Raw genomic sequence first — 16,879 nt, 5'->3', positions numbered from 1 at the left:
GTGCAATTTTACTGCTCCCAATAAGAACAGAATAATTCACTGATCACGTAAATGCTTATGACACAAGACATACATCCCATCACATAAAATGAGAATTCAGCTGAGGTATCCATGATATATCGGTACGAGTCACTGCAGAGGGCAGATGAGAAAGAGAGAATTGCGAAAGTAGGAGGAAAGGAAAAGGTAGCGATTGGAAATGTAAAATAGAGGATACAAAAGGAGAGGTGGAAGAGGGTCACGGGAGGGAAAAAAGGAGATGAAGTAGGCCTAGCTTCAGCAGCTGTCAGGAAAGATAGTGGAGACCAGAGGGTAAGGAATCAAATAACGTATGAGGTGTTGACGCTCTGGTAATTAGGGGGCTCCATTGCTAGACATGTAGGGAAAGTGTGCTGATTAAAGGAGACCAGGGTGGTGTGTTATCCACGAATTATGTTCAGGCAGATGCTGAGGAAACTAGAAGTGAAGGAGGTGGGTAAGGAGATGGTGGTAGTCTTTCACATTGGTACCAACGATGTAAGGCAAGCAGGTATAAGTACCTACATAGTTGGGGATGTGTGGGATGTGGTTAATATAGCGCAGGTGACGTTTAAGGAAACGGGGATTATTATCAGTGGGATACTGTGCAGGACTGATACTCACTGGAAGGCGATCAGAGACTATGGAATGGATGCGTGCGAAATTGGGAGCGAAATTTGTAGATCCTAATGGGTGGGCAGGAAATAGGATCTGCGCTCAGATGGCCTTCACTTGAACCGTAGAGGTACGTATATCGTTTAGGAAAGTTAAAGGGAGGTACATTCAACGGATCGTCGTGGACCAGAGTGCGGTTATAATGGTACGGGGTTCTGAAAGAGAAGAAGAGGTGACATTAAAATGTTAGTATTGAACTGTAGAAGTAATGTAGTCCGCCTCTGTAGTGTAGTTGTTAGCGTAGTTAGCTGCCACCCCCGAAAGCCCGGGTTCGATTCCTGTGTCTGCCACGAAATTTGAAAAGCGGTACGACGACTGGAGTGGGGTCCACTTAGCCTTCGTCAAGTCAACTGAGTAGAGATTCCCGCCTCAGTCATCTTCGTAGTGGTTTACGTCGCTTCCCATTTCTCCTCCAGACAAATGCCCGCATGGTGCCTAACTTAACGCCACGGCCGCTTGCAATCACCCCATCCCTCCATAAAGACCCTGTTCAGCTTTGCAGGTGAGGCCACCTGGGTGCAGTACTGCTCCTCCTCCTCAGTTGTACCCCCCGACCTAAAGTCTCACGCTCCAGGACACTGCATTGTGGTGTTATAGGTGGGATCCCTCGCTGTGTCCGCGTAGGACGCTGGAGGGTAAAGAGATTTAGAAAGAAAGAAAGTAGTATCTTGAAGAAAGGAAGAGAATTAAGTAATTTAATATTTACCAGATATTGTAATAGGAGTTGATTCATGGATAAGGATGAGGAAATGTTCTCACGAAACTGAACTGTTTACCGTAGACACACGGTAGGATTGTAGAATGAGGAGAAGGTGGAGGGGGTATTCCTTCTTCTGAAAGAAGAACTTGAAGCTAAGAAAAATATAAGGATTATAAACATGAAATGCTAAGTGTAAGACTTATCTCTAAAGAGAATATACCAGTTCATGTTTGGAGTGTACAGACCTGGAAATGGTGGCACTCAGGCCGATGAAGTATTTTAGAATTTGATGGACATCAGGCAATCATTTGATGAAAAAACTGGGTGAACAGACAGGTTGTGAGTTTTACAAATCGGAAAAGTCCTCTCAGTGTTAATATCTGCGTTGATGGAGTGAAAGATCTTCATGGGATCGCCGTAAGTACCCAGGGGTTAATATATATACTTTTTTGCTATTCGTTTTACGTCGCACCGACACAGATATGCCTTATGGAGACGATGGGATAAGAAAGGCCTATGGAGTGGAAGGAAGCAGCTTTGGTATTAATTAAGGTATAGCCCCGGCATTTGCCTGGTGTGAAAATGGGAAACCACGGAAAACTATATTCAGGGCTGCTGACAGTTTGGCTCGAACCCACTAACTTCCGATTACTGGATACTGGCCGTACTTAAGCGACTGCAGCTATCGTGCTCGGTAGGGGTTAATATAAGGAATGATCTTTATTGGAGTAATCACATAAATGGGATTGTAAATGAAGGTTGTAAATTTCTTCATCTGGTTATCAGGGCATTTACGGGTTTTAGGAACCCTTCCACTATTCCCATCCCTCGCGCAAGGCCCTTGTTCAGCATAGCAGGTGAGGCCGCCTGGGCAAGGTACTGGTCATGCTCCCCACTTGTATCGCCCGACCCAATGTCTCACGCTACTTACGGGTTTTAGTAAGGATGTAGTCTACCTGTGTGGTGTTGTGGTTAATGTGATTAGCTGCCACCGGGCAGGTTCGCCGTGCGGTTAGGGGCGCGCAGCTGTGAGCTCGCATCCGGAGATAGTGGGTTCGAACCCCATTGTCGGCAGCCCTGAATATGGTTTCCCGTGGTTTCCCATTTTCACACCAGGCAAATGCTGGGATTGCACCTTAATTAAGGCCACGGCTTTTTCCTTCCCACTCCTAGGCCTTTTCTATCCCATCATCGCCATAGTCCGACTCGTTGGCTGAACGGTCAGCGTACTGGCCTTCGGTTCAGAGGATCCCGGGTTCGATTCCCGGCCGGGTCGGGGATTTTAACCTTAATTGGTTAATTCCAATGGCACGGGGGCTGGGTGTATGTGTTGTCTTCATCATCATTTCAGCCTCATCACGACGCGCAGGTCGCCTACGGGTGTCAAATAGAAAGACCTGCACCTGGCGAGCCGAACACGTCCTGGGATATCCCGGCACTAAAAGCCATACGACATTTCATTTTCATCGCCATAAAACCTATCTGTGGCGGTGCGAAGTAAACTTAAGACGACGGTCGATTCCTTCCCTCTTCCTTGTCTATCCCTTCTACTCTTCCCATCCCCCGCGCAAAGCCCTTGTTCAGCATAGCAGGCGAGGCCGCCTGGGCAAGGTACTGGTCATTCCCCCACTTGTATCCCCCGACCCAATGTCTTACGCTCCAGGACACTGCCCTTGAGGGGGTACAGGTGGAATCCTTCATCGAGCCCGGGGTAGAGAAAAATCCTGGAGGGTAAACAGATAAAGAAGAAGAAGAAGAAGATAATAAAATATCTCGGTTGCCAAGGATTGTAGTCAAGTGAAAGTTATCCTTGTGTCATATGTTACGTGGTATACAACCTCGAATTGTGATTCACTCCTAACATTTGAGGTTAAACAGTGTTCTCAGCAGCGTGTAAATATGGCCTGTTGAACAACGGTTTTAGACAGTGTCTACGGGATAAATAACGTCTTTGCAATGCGGCAGCCATACTCAGATGTTGTTCAATCGTAAACATCGTCTAAATACCGTTTTTGAAATAGGCCCACCATGTATAAGTTCAACATCCAGCCCAGATTCAGAAAAGCATTTTTTGAACATCAGATGTACACAGAATTTCTGCGGAAACATAATGCACAAATATTTCTGAATGAGGGGAAGTGATTAATTCTTGTACTCCTTAGGATTGAAAAGATGAAAGCAGAGTCTTGCACAAACACTTACCAGCCAGGTTGGCCGAGTGGTCTAAGGCGCCAGACTTAAGTTCTGGTTCCCGAGAGGTAGCGTGGGTTCGAACCCCACACCTGGCAACAATTTTCTGACAATCTGCCAAAGTTGTTTTTTTTTTTTTTTGCTTCACGTCGCACCGACACGGATAGGTCTTATGGCGACGATGGGACAGAAAAGGGCTAGGAATGACAAGGAAGCGGGCGTGGCTTTAATTAAGGTACAGCGCCAGCATTCGCCTGGTATGAAAATGGGAAACCACGGAAAACCCTGCCGACAGTGGGGTTCGAACTCACTATCTCCCGGATGCGAGCTCACAGCGGCGCGCCGCTAACCGTACGGCCAACTCGTCCGATACGCCAAATTTATAAATTTTCTGCCCATATTAGAAAGAGATAGCTGAGAATCTCAATATCGAAAATACTGTGAATAATTGTCCGCAAAACGACTGGAGTCCGCCTCTGTGGTGTAGTGATTAGTGTGATTAGCTGCCACCCCCGGAGGCCCGGGTACGATTCCCGGCTCTGCCACGAAATTTGAAAACTGGTACGAGGGCTGGAACGGGGTCCACTCAGCCTCGGGAGGTCAACTGAGTAGAGGTGGGTTCGATTCCATCCTCAGCCATCCTGGAAGTGGTTTTCCGTGGTTTCCTACTTCTCCTCCAGGCAAATGCCGGTATGGTATCTAACTTAAGGGCACGGCCGCTTCCTTCCCTCTGCCTTGTCTATCCCTTCGGATCTTCTCATCCTCACGCAAGGTCCCTGTTCAGCATAGCAGGTGCGGCCGCCTGGGCGACGTACTGGTCATCCCCCCAGTTGTATCCCCAAATCAGATTCTGAAGCACTAGCACACTGCCTTGAGGCGCTAGAGGTGGGATCCCTCGAAGAGTCCGAGGGAAAAGGCAAACCTGAGGGGTATACATATTAATAGAAAGATTAAGCAGAATCCATGACTATCGTATTAGGTCAAAAAAAAAATCGGCTGCAGGAGCTATTTTTAATAAAATCCAGTTTTTTTGTTTCGGTTGAAAACTTTTTGTCTGTGAACTTCGGATATGTTTGAAATCACCGTTTCAATTTATCGACATAAATAAAATCGTAACGGACGTATGTCTATACATTTATCTTTTTGGCGAGTCAATTGAACTTCACATCATGTGGTTGTAAATACTTCATCAGAGAATTAACATCATCAAGTTTGCTGAATTGTAATTGATTTGTTGCGAGCCTCACAATCAGGGATTATCGGCTTCTTGTTACATTTTAAGACGCGGAAATGCACTTTAACTATCCCGCTCATTGTTTTATCCACGCCAAAATAATCCCTATTTGAAAAGGTGTTTTCAAATACAACCGAAGTCCATGTTTTTACCAAATACAGTTGTCCTGTTATCTAGTTACCCGTTTCAGGCGTAATAATACCAGATGTACGCATAAGATTTTGCCGGTTGGGTTGTAAGTAAAACAGGTATTTTTCAAAGAAAATTCATATCTTGTTTATTGAATGTATTGGCCATCGACTTCTACACACTTCACCTATCTTTCAGGTAAGTTATGAATACCGTGGCGGAAAAAATTGCTTGTCTTTTGCGGCAAACCATTCGCCGAGCCACTTTCCAACATCCCCGAAATTGCTGAAGTGCTGCTCTGCGAGCGCGTGTCCCGTTGATGCAAAGAGATGATAGTCATATGGCGCCAGGTCAGGGCAGTACGGCGGGTGCGGAAAGATGTCGCATCCAAACGACTTCAGGGTATCGTTCACTATTTGTGTGTGTGAGAGAGAGAGAGAGAGACAGAGAGAGAGAGAGAGAGAGACGGCGCATTGTCGTTTAACAAAATCACCTTGCTTTGTCTTCTGGCCAACACCGCTCGTTTTTAGAAGAATGCGTGATTTAAATGAATAATCTGTTGGTGATTGCGTTGTGCATTAACGATTTCGCCGGTCGTTTTCTTTATCTGTTTACACTTCAGGGTCAGATTTCTCTCGCACTCAGCGAGGGTTCCCACCTCTACCGCCTCAAGGGCAGTGTTCTGGAGCTTCAGACTCTGGGTCAGCGTTACAACTGAGGAGAATAAAAAGTACCTCGCCCAAGCGGCCTCAGCTGCTAAGCTGAACAGGGCCTTGTGCAGGGGGAGGGTGGATATTGGAAGGGATAGACAAGGAAGAGGAAAAGAAGCGGCCGTGGCCTTAGGTACCATCCTGGCATTCGCCTGGAGGAGAAGTGAGAAACCACGGAAAACCACTTCCAGGATGGCTGAGGTGGGAATCGAACCCACCTCTACTCAGTTGACATCCCGAGGCTGAGTGAACTCCCTTCCAGTCCTCGTACTACTTTTCAAATTTCGTGGCAGAGATGGGAAACGAAGCCGGGCCTCCGGGGGTGGCAGCTAACCACACTAACGACTACTCCACCGAGCCGGCTCTCCGGTCTTCAAGAGTTTATAATAGACAATACCGCTCTGGTCCCACCAGACACAAGGTATGGTCTTCTTGCCGAACCGATATGGCCTTGGTGTTGAAGGACCGGATTCACCAGATGACAGCCACGATTTTCTCCGCTTCGAGGCTTCGAAATAAATCAATTTTTCGTCACCAGTCACAATTCGGTACAAAAGTTATTCCTTTTCGTGGCGCTGAATCAGCATTTACAAGTAACATTGCGATTTTTCATTTACATTTACCGTTCTTTCAAATCGTGTTTGACCCATTTACCGAGTTTACTGATCATCCAATTGCTCCAAAACGTCTGCTGATTGTTTCTTGTGACACATTTAATGCCTGTGCCAATTGCTGATGAGTTTGAGTTGGGTCATCATCCAGTAACTCCTGCAAATTGCTAGCATTCACACTCCTGTGGTCTACCAGGGCGCACACTGTCTTTCACATTGAAATCACCACGTTGAAATTGTCGAAAGCACGCTCACTTGCTCTAATCGGTGGACCGTATTCACCACATGCTTCTACCAGCAAACGATGACTTTCAACAGCCTATTCCTGAGCAAATGTTTTTCAGGCTCAACATGATCATTGAACGATACGACACAGACGCTAGCGTTTGGAAGGCTCAACTTGTGTGTGTTGGTAGGTTAATTCAGATGAACAAAATGACGTGTCAAATTCATACGCTGCTTACTGCTGGCTGGCTCCATCTTTTAGTGAAACTGGAAAAGACCTATTCATACACCGGGTAACCATCTACATATCTTCCTTTGCTTTGGTGACCTTTTGTCTGTTTTTCTGAGTTCTTCTTCTTCTTCTCAACCTGTTTACCCTCCAACGTTGGTTCTCCCTCGGACTCATCGACGGATCCCACCTCTACCGCCTCAAGGGCAGTGTCCTGGAGCTTCAGAATTTGGGTCGGGGATACAACTGGGGAGAATGACCAGTACCTCGCCCAGGCGGTCTCGTCTGCTATGCTGAACAGGGGCCTTGTGGAGGGATAGGAAGATTGGATGGGACAGGCAAGGAAGAGGGAAGGAAACAGCCATGGCCTTAAGTGAAGTACCATCCCAGCATTTGCCTGGAGGAGAAGTGGAAAACCACTTCAAGGATGGCTGAGGTGGGAATGGAACCCACCTCTACTCACTTGACCTCCCGAGGCTGAGTGGACTCCGTTCCAGCCCTCGTACCACTTTACAAATTTTGTGGCAGAGCCGGGAATCGAACCCGTTCCTCTGGGTGTTGTAGCTAATCACACTAACCACTACACCAGAGAGGCGGACGACTTTCTTATCATTGAAAAACTTATGAATATGTTTCAATATTTTCAATTTTTCAATATTTCAGTTATCAATTTTCAGGTGGGAGTGTTGGTAGCCGTGGGCAATTCTAGGAACTGTCACGGTATTCTCCTTAGTGCAGAAGAATGGAAAACCACGGAAAACCATTCTCAGAACAGCCGATGTTGGGGACCAGCCCCTCCCCCCTCGGTCTAGCGAATGCAGGGTCATACAGCCACGGTTGGTCACCAACCTTTGCTGGGTAGGTCGATCGGAAAGCCCAGGCCACCTCGACGAGGTATTGGTCCTTTTCCCCAGTTCAGCTTCCGCCACAATGTCTCAGGTTGCAGGACACTCCCCTAGCCAGTAGACACGAGCCCCTCACTGAGTCCGGGGAAAAACAAACCCTGGAAGTTGAACAGATACTAAACTGAAATGAAATGAATTCATCTCCTTTTCGCCCTATCAAGAATCGCGACTAGACATATACTATATCCGCATTACTGATCTGAAAGGCAGTAACTGTGTACTTGGCTCAAAATATATTAAAATTCACTTAATCGTAACTGCTACTGTTGTATCTAACACGACGTAGCATGATAGCATGAAACAGTCCGTCTTTAGTTAAAATCCAGGTTACGGTGATCGTCTCCAGTTACATAAAGCACCAGTTGGCCTGTTGAGGCAAGCCAGGTTGGCCGAGCGGTCTAAGGCGCCAGACTTAAGCTCTGGTTCCCGAGAGGGAGCGTGGGTTCGAACCCCACACCTGGCAACAATTTTCTTACAATCTGCCAAGTTTATAAATTTTCTGCTCGTGAGAGAAATCTTATAAAGGAAAACTCTTTCTTTCTTTCTTATTCTGTTCACTATCCAGTGTTGGTTTGTCACTCGCACTCAGCGAGGGTTCCCACCTCTACCGCCTCAAGGGCAGTATCCTGGAGCGTGAGTCTTTGGGTCCAGGTATACAACTGGGGAGGATGACCAGTACCACGCCCAGACGGCCGCACCTGCTATGCTGAACAGGGTCTTCGTGTTGAGGATGGGAAGTGTGGAAGGGTTTGACAAGGAAGAGGGAAGGATGTGGCCGTGGCCTTAAGTTAGGTATTATCCCGGCATTTGCCTGGAGGAGAAGTGGGAAATCGCGGAAAACCACTTCGAGAATGGCTGAAGCGGACCAACAATCTAATGTTTAAGTCCCCAATAGGCCCCTTTTGCGGAAATAACTGACTAGACGGCTATTACATGTTGAATAAGTAGAAGGTCCGCCTTTGTGGTGTAGTGGTTAGTGTGATTAGCTGTCACCCCCGGAGGAGCGCGTTCGATTCCCGGCTCTGCGACGAAATGTGGAAAGTGGTGCGAGGGCTGGAATAGGGTCCACTCAGCCTCGGGAGGTCAACTGAGCCATCCTGGAAGTGGTTTTCCATGGTTTCCCACTTCCCCTCCAGGCAAATGCCGGGATGGTATCTAACTTAAGGCACGGCCGCTTCCTTCCCTCTTCCTTGTCTATCCCTTCCAATCTTCCCATCCCCCCGCAAGGCCCCTGTTGAGCATAGCAGGTGAGGCCGCCTGGGCGAGGTACTGGTCATTCTCCCCAGTTGTATCTCTCGACCCAGAGTCTGAAGCTCCAGGACACTGCCCTTGAGGCGGTAGAGGTGGGATCCCTCGCTGAGTCAGAGGGAAAAGCAGATTTTAAAAAAAAAGAAAAGGTTTCTTTTGGACTCTACCATTAAGTGAGGAACCAAAGAAATTGATGCAGTAAAAAAAGCGTATCTACAGATCAGTTACTATAATAGGACTCTTCGTGTTAGTAATTTTGGGGTTCAGACTTAAAACTCACCTAATACACGACAGTTATTGCACGTAACTAACTCAATGGGAGAATGACCAGTACCTCGCCCAGGTGGCCTCACCTGCTATGCTGAACAGGGGCCTTGTGGAGGGATGGGAAGATTGGAAGGGATAGGCAAGGAAGAGGAAAGGAAGCGGCCGTGGCCTTATGTTAGGTACCATCCCGGCATTCGCCTGGAGGAGAAGTGGGAAATCACGGAAAACCACTTCCAGGATGGCTGAGGTGGGAATCGAACCCACCTCTACTCAGTTGACCTCCCGAGGCTGAGTGGACCCCGTTCCAGCCCTCATACCACTTTTCAAATTTCGTGGCAGAGCCGGGAATCGAACCCGGGCCTCCGGGGGTGGCAGCTAATCACGCTAACCACTACACCACAGAGGCGGACCTATTCTGTAAGTTCGACCTATTAATCAGAGTTTCGTGGGCCATGCTGGTGCGTTCTGTTCCTCTCTGTTACACATGGGAATTAAATACTGTGTAGCGTTATATAAAATGTGTTCTAATATGGAAAGAAAGTGTTTCCCGACCCATGTCCTTATAACATATTTTCTGCTCCGTTTGAGGTATATGTCCTGAAAATTTGGTACGCCTTATTGTTAGACAAACGGATTTTGGCTCAGGTAAAGTATTAGACTGGAAATATTAATAACATTGTATTGAAAATTACTCACAGGTGTTCAGGCCTCCATTTTGAATATTATTAGGTCCCGAAATGTTGCATTATTAATGATTTTGTGGGTAATATTGGTAATAATTGCACATAAGATGTATGAGGACGTATTCATGATATCCATCTTTGCTTCCAGAGATGTTATGGTATAGACTGGTTAGAATATCCATCTTTGTATCCAGAGATGTTATGGTATAGACTGGTTACTTTGACTTTACAGCAAAGCAAGGAACTTCATATAGGCGAGGAAGGCATGGAAGTTACAATGCAAATATGTTATTCTCATGACAGAGTTTGGTCTGGATTTTGCAAAGATAGGTTACAACTACTAAATTATTTTTTTTCTTGCAGTGCGGGCAGTAGGCCTATGCGCCGCGGCGATAGTTAAGAGCCTCTCGAAGAGAGTGTGGCCCCCCAAGGGGGCCACTGTTCTCATGACAGAGCTTGGTGTCCATTATGCAAATATAGGTTACATCCATTAAATTATATTTTTTCTTGCTATGCGGGCAGTATGCACCGCGGCGAAAGGTAACAGCCCCTCGAAGGGGGCCACTGTTCTAATTACAGAGCTTGGCCTTACTTTGCAAAGATAAGTTACAGCTACTAAATTAGAGAAGTTGTAACATCCATTCTTTGCATTGTAACTTCCATGCTTTCCTCACACGTCTGAAGTTCCATGGTTTGCTGTAAAGTCAAAGTAACCAGTCTGTAGCATATCATCTCTGGAAATAAAGATGGCTATCATAAATATATCCTTCTTCTTCTATCTGCAATTATTACCAATATTACCCACAAAAATCACTAATAATGCAACAAAATCAATCAAAATGGTAATTTCATTCCCACACCTCAAGGAGGTATGGGCGGGCCGACAGCTATACGCGTAGCTCTTTGGCATCGGTAAGGGAGAAAGTTCATAGAAAAAATTGTGAAGGTGTTGGTATGTCTTGTACATACCAGGATTAGGAGGAAAATTATTGAACTGGCGCAGGGAAACCGCGACAACAAGCCGGGTCCCAGGGAAGACCCGCAAAGCACACCGCTCACGCAGACCCCTACAATCACCAGGAGAAAAGGGATAAAATTTTATTAACGTATCTCGGACGCGCAATCCAGAAAGAGAAGCGTTACATAGAGATACAGAGTTTGAGCTAATACAGAGAATAGAGACCTAAATATAGAATATGATAACTGTTTGTGTGCGGGAAAGAGAGTTAGTAAACAGGACGGGGATAATATTGTAACATAAGAAAGTAGAGGGTGGTTGTGATGTTAGTAATGCAGGTTGCTAGGAGGCGGAGAAGGTCAAAGATCGGGAGGGGTGGAAGAAAAGGTGTAGGTTGGGAGCAGCGGGTTAAACCGGCGGGGGGGGGGGGGCAGGATGGGTGGCGGTTTGGTGCGAGGGCCACGAGGTGAGGTAATAGGAGGGGAACACACAGTACACTAATAACGCAACATTTTGAGACCTAATAATATTCAAAATGGAGTCCTGAACACATGTGAGTAATTTTCTATGCAATATTATTATTATTCCCAGTCCCCTACTTCTTTACCACTGCCACGGATTTTCACGAGACGTGCTACGATTATATCGTGCTTTCCAAACACTTAAAAACTATTATCGAACAATAATTTATTGAAGACGATGGAAGCATAGAGCACACATTACTGATGTCGGAACCTTGTAGCGAGTATGATTGACAGCTTAGAAAACAGCCGACTCCTTGCGCTACGATATCAGCCCGGTTGGCCGAGCGGTCTAAGGCGCCAGACTTAAGTTCTGGTTCCCGAGAGGGAGCGTGGGTTCGAACCCCACACCTGGCAGTGAATTTTTACTGCTCCCAATAATAATAGAATAATTCACTGACCACGTGAATGCTAATGACATTAAATGAGAATTCAGCTGAGGTATCCATGGTATATCGATACGAGTCACTGCAGTGCGCTGATTAAAGGAGACCAGGGTGGTGTGTTATCCACGAATTATGTTCAGGCAGATGTTGAGGAAACTAGAAGTGAAGGAGGTGGGTAAGGAGATGGTGGTAGTTTTTCACGTTGGTACCAACAACGTAAAGTATGCAGGTATAAGTACGTTCATAGTTGGGGATGTGTGGGTTGTGGTCAATGTAGCGTAGGTGATGTTTATGGAAGCAGGGATTGTTATCTGTGGGATATTGTGCAGGACTGATACTCACTGGAAGGCGATCGGAGATTTAAATGAGACTATGGAATGGATGCGTGCGAAATTGGGAGCGAGATGTGTAGATCCTAATGGGTGGGCAGGAAATAGGATCTGCGCTCAGATGGCCTTCACTTGAACCATAGAGGTACGTATATCGTTTGGGAAAGTTATAGGGAGGTACATTCAACGGATCGTCATGGACTAGAGTGCGGTTATAATGGTACAGGGTTCTGAAAGAGAAGAAGAGGTGACATAAAAATATCAGTATTGAACTGTAGAAGTTTTGTGGTCCGCCTCTGTGGTGTAGTGGTTAGCATGATTAGCTGCCACCCCCGGAAAGCCCGGTTTCGTTTCCCGGCTCTGCTACGAAAATTTGAAAAGTAATACAACGACTGGATCGGGGTCTACTTAGCCTCGGGAAGTCAATTGGGTAGAGGTGTGTTCGATACCCGCCTCAGTCATCTTCGTAGTGGTTTCCATGGCTTCCCATTTCCCCTCCAGACAAATTCCGGGATGGTGCCTAACTTAACGCCACGGCCACTTGCTATCTTCGCATCCCTCCACAAGGCCCCTATTCAGCTTTGCAAGTGAGGCCATCTGGGTGCACTACTGCTCCTCCCGAGTTGTACACCCGACCTAAAGTTTTTTTGCTATTTTGCTTTACGTCGCACCGACACACATAGGTCTTATGGCGACGATGGGATAGGAAAGGCCTAGGAATGGGAAGGAAGCGGCCGTGACCTTAATTAAGGTACAGCCCCAGCATTTGCCTCGTGTGAAAATGGGAAACAACGGAAAACCATCTTCAGGGCTGCCGACAGTGGGGTTCGAACCCACTATCTCCCGGATGCGAGCTCACAGCTGCGCGCTCCTAACCGCACGGCCAACTCGCCCGGTCCGACCTAAAGTCTCACGCTCCAGGACACTGCATTGTAGTGGTATAGGTGGGATCCCTCGCTGTGACCGAGGGAAAATCGGACCCTGGAGGGTAAAGAGATTTAGAAAGAAAGAAAGGAAGAAAGAAAGGAAGAAAGAAAGAAAGAAAGAAGAAGTATCTTGAAGAAAGGAAGAAAATTAAGTAATTAAATATTTACCAGATATTGTAGGGTCTAAGCCTCCGTGGCTCAGACGGCAGCGCGTCGGCCTGGATACCGTGGTTCAAATCCCGGTCATTCCATGTCAGATTTGTGCTGGACAAAGCGGAGGCGGGATAGGTTTTTTCCGGGTACTCCGGTTTTCCCTGTCATCTTTCATTCCAGCAACACTCTCCATTCTCATTTCGTAGCATCTATCATTCATTAATATATCACTTTGGGAGTGGCGACCCCATCGTAATAATAGCCTATATATGATTCATTCATTACATCCCTGACCCGGTCAATGACTGGAAAACAGGTTGTAGGTTTTCATTTTCATTGTAGGGTCTAATAGGAGTTGATTCATGGATAAGGATAAGGAAATGTTCTCACGAAACTGAAGTCTTTATCGTAGAGACACGGTAGGATTGTAGAATGAGGAGAAGGTGGAGGGGGTATTCCTTTTTCTGAAAGAAGAACATGAAAGCTAAGAAAAATATAAAGATTAGAAACATGAAATTCTATGTGTAAGGCTTTTCTCTGATTATAATATACCAGTTGAAGTTTTTGGAGTGTACAGACCTGGAAAGGGTTGTACTGAGGCCGATGGGGAATTACAGAATTTGATGTACATCAGGCAATCGTTTGATGAAAAAAAAGGGGTGAACAGACAGATTGTAAGTTTTAAAAATCGGAAAAGTTCCCTCAGTGTTAATTACTGCGTTGATTGAGTGAAAGATCTTCATGGGATCGCCGCAAGTTTAAATATTGCGCTAATAAGTACTCCTCTACAGGAGAAATTCTGAACTTTAAAAACTGGATCATTTCTTTAGTTTATCAGAAGATGTCGCTACATTAAATTTTGTGATTACGAAGTTGTCAGTACTGTGTGGAGTTCAACTTGTTTTGTTTTCCATTGATCAAGAAGTGTGCACATTCTCTTATAGATGTCTCTACCAAAAACTATGACCATGCACCCTGGTGCGAAGTGGAAGAACTTTATTTGATTTGAAATTTTGTATTCATAAGTTTTCTCTTTACTAAATTTCGTTCTTTCATTTGTGGGTTGGCAATATTAATCTTTTATTTCCGCCTGTTTTGAATTGAGCCAATCCAGAATTTCTGTAATTAATTTTTGACCAATCATGTATTTGTTCTTCGACTTTGAGTGTATTTTCAAGACGGACCAATAAAGAAAGAGGGTGTGGCTTGATTATTCATGAAAGGTCTCGAATCTTCCACGAGGGTATAAAACTGCTGATTTTCTTGTCTCTGGGCCACTCGAACAACATCTAACATAGTGTATGGAAGTGTAGCAGGAGGCGGGAAGCGCCTATTTCATCCGGCAGCAGCTCTTCAACGAGGTAATGGCCACTTAGCATCTTTATTTCTCGCTAGCTCAGCAGTACAATCCGCGGAGAAGATCCGAAACCTTTGCTATGTAATAAACATGTAATCTCCCTTCGGTTTTGTGAAACTTCAAATATCTTTAACTGTAATTTGGGGATAGAGAGTGCTTTACCCTCTTGAGCTCGCCTTCATACTAGTTTGAGGTGACTACGTTTTGTAACTGGTTTCCTTCCTTTCTGCAATGTCTTAACTTTTTCTTATACGAGTCACCTCCATAGTTTGGGAATAGCCCCTGTTTCATCGGCCTAGTGCCTCTTAGGTTTTAAAAGGCTTCATGTAGGAGTGCAAGCTCCACCACCATTCATCTTGGTATTTTGGGCCATTTACTTAATCTCTTCGTTTTCCACTGAGGCCAAGTAAGTTGGGTACGAGATACCCCCGTTTTAGTTGATGTAAGCTGAGCCTTGACGGCAATATAGTGTAAAAGTCTGGTATTGCCTTTAATAGGCTGGGAAAATTGAGAGTGGGTCAGCTCTTTCTAGTATTTGGATATGTGCCTCTAGGAGGACGGACATTGCTAGGTGGGAGCAAGTGCTCCATGTTACTAGTGGTTTTCTGCCCTTTGGTAAATATGTGGTTGTGATCGGAGAGCTCAGAAATTGTATAAAGTGGGGCTTGTAGCCCAGTTTGTTAAATTACCTCTATATCTTGGTTTTTCCTCGTCTTGTACCTGATTTGTTAACTTATTGTTATTTGTTAAACTCTGAAATTCTATGTGAAACTTGTTCATTTTTGCTATTTTCGAAAATATAATCTTTAATCAATATATCAGCTTTGTAGTTAGACCCATTCCAGCCCGCACCTTCTTTCACCTCTGATGTTCCACGGGTAACTCCGTAACAATTGGGAATAATCTTTATTGGAGTATTCACATAAATGGGATTGTAAATGAAGGTTGCAGATTTCTTCATATGGTTATCAGGGCATTTACGGGTTTTAGCAAGGATGTAATCTACCTGTGTGATATAGTGGTTAACATGATTAGCTGCCACCGGGCGAGTTGGCCGTGCGGTAAGGGGCGCGCAGCTGTGAGCTTGCATCCGGAAGATAGTGGATTCGAATCCCACTGTCGGCAGCCCTGAAGGTGGTTTTCAGTGGTTTCCCATTTTCACACCAGGAAAATGCTGGGGCTGTACCTTACTTAAGTCCACGGTCGCTTCCTTCCCACTCCTAGCCGTTTCCAATCCCATCGTCGCCATAAGACTTGTCTGTGTCGGTGCAACGGAAAGCCATTAGCTTAGCTTGATTAGTTGCCAGCCCCGGAGGCCAGGGTTCGATTCGATTCCCGGCTCTGCCACGAATTTTGAGAAGTTGTACGGGGTTTGGAACGGGGTCCGTTCAGCCTCGTGAGGTCAACTGAGTAGAGAATGGTTCGATTCCCACCGCAGCCATCCTCCTTCCTAATTGTATCCCCCGACCCAAAGTTTGTTCAAAATATTGGCTATCCGCTTCTACACACTTCGTCCATCTTTCAGGTAAGTTATTAATACCATGCCAGACTTGTCTTTTGCGGCAAACCATTCGTCGAGCCATTTTCCAACATCCCCGAAATTGCTGAAGTGCTGCTCTGAGAGCGCATGCCCCATTGATGCGAAGAGGTGATAGATGGCACCTGGTCGGGGCAGTACGGCGGGTGAGTAAGGATGTCCCATCCAAGCGATTTCAAGGTGTCTTTAATATGTTTCGCTGCGCGGGACAGCGCATTGTCGTGTAACAAAATCACTTCCCCATTTCTCTGGCCCATTCCGGTCGTCTTTCGAGCAATGCGTGATTTAATTCATAATTTGTTGGCGATAGCGTTGTGCATTAAACGGTTCTCCGAGCTTCAATAGTCTATAATACGCAATACAGCTCTGGTCCCACCAGACACAAAGTATGGATTTCCTGCTGAAGCGATTTGGCCTTGGTGTTGAAGGACTGGCTGAGTGGATCCCGTTCCAGCCCTCGTACCACTTTTCAAATTTCGTGGCCGGAAATCGAACCTGGACCTCCGGGGGTGGCAGCTAATCCCACTAACCACTACACCACAGAGGCGGACTGTCTGAGTACTGTACCGGTTACGACCTGTACATGCATATTTTTTTGAGAGTTGATCGTATTTTATCACCACGCGTATTACTCCGTGCAAGCCTGGTTTGTTTACATTCAGCAGGACGAGTAAGCAAGCTGAGAACAGCTGTACGCGCGACGTAGCCGCAGGGGCTAGTTAGATCACCCGCCTGTCATGCCACGTGCAGCTAGCCTGAACTCGTATGTTCCAGATTCAAGCGTCACACTTTCCGGAACATTCGATGGAGGAAAAATTTTAAACTCCTATAATAATTGGGGTAGCGACTTGATCAACATGTCATTTTAAAGGGAATTACATAAAAGTT

At 45.9% G+C, this 16,879-nt stretch overlaps 3 non-coding genes across 3 annotated transcripts; all 3 read left to right on the top strand.

Moving 5' to 3' along the window:
- Positions 1-3,597: 3,597 nt before the first annotated feature.
- TRNAL-UAA (transfer RNA leucine (anticodon UAA)) lies at positions 3,598-3,681 on the top strand. The gene has a single exon. It is a non-coding gene; the product is annotated as a tRNA-Leu (tRNA).
- Positions 3,682-8,005: 4,324 nt separating this feature from the next.
- On the top strand, positions 8,006-8,089 carry TRNAL-UAA (transfer RNA leucine (anticodon UAA)). Its single transcript has one exon. It is a non-coding gene; the product is annotated as a tRNA-Leu (tRNA).
- A 3,487-nt stretch (positions 8,090-11,576) lies between these two features.
- TRNAL-UAA (transfer RNA leucine (anticodon UAA)) lies at positions 11,577-11,660 on the top strand. The gene has a single exon. It is a non-coding gene; the product is annotated as a tRNA-Leu (tRNA).
- The last annotated feature ends 5,219 nt before the right edge of the window (positions 11,661-16,879 follow it).

The sequence above is a fragment of the Anabrus simplex genome, chromosome 3 (assembly GCF_040414725.1).
Source record: "Anabrus simplex isolate iqAnaSimp1 chromosome 3, ASM4041472v1, whole genome shotgun sequence".
Lineage (NCBI taxonomy): Eukaryota > Metazoa > Arthropoda > Insecta > Orthoptera > Tettigoniidae > Anabrus > Anabrus simplex.
Note: the sequence above shows the minus strand (reverse complement) of the source record. Positions and strands in the feature narration are given on the sequence as shown.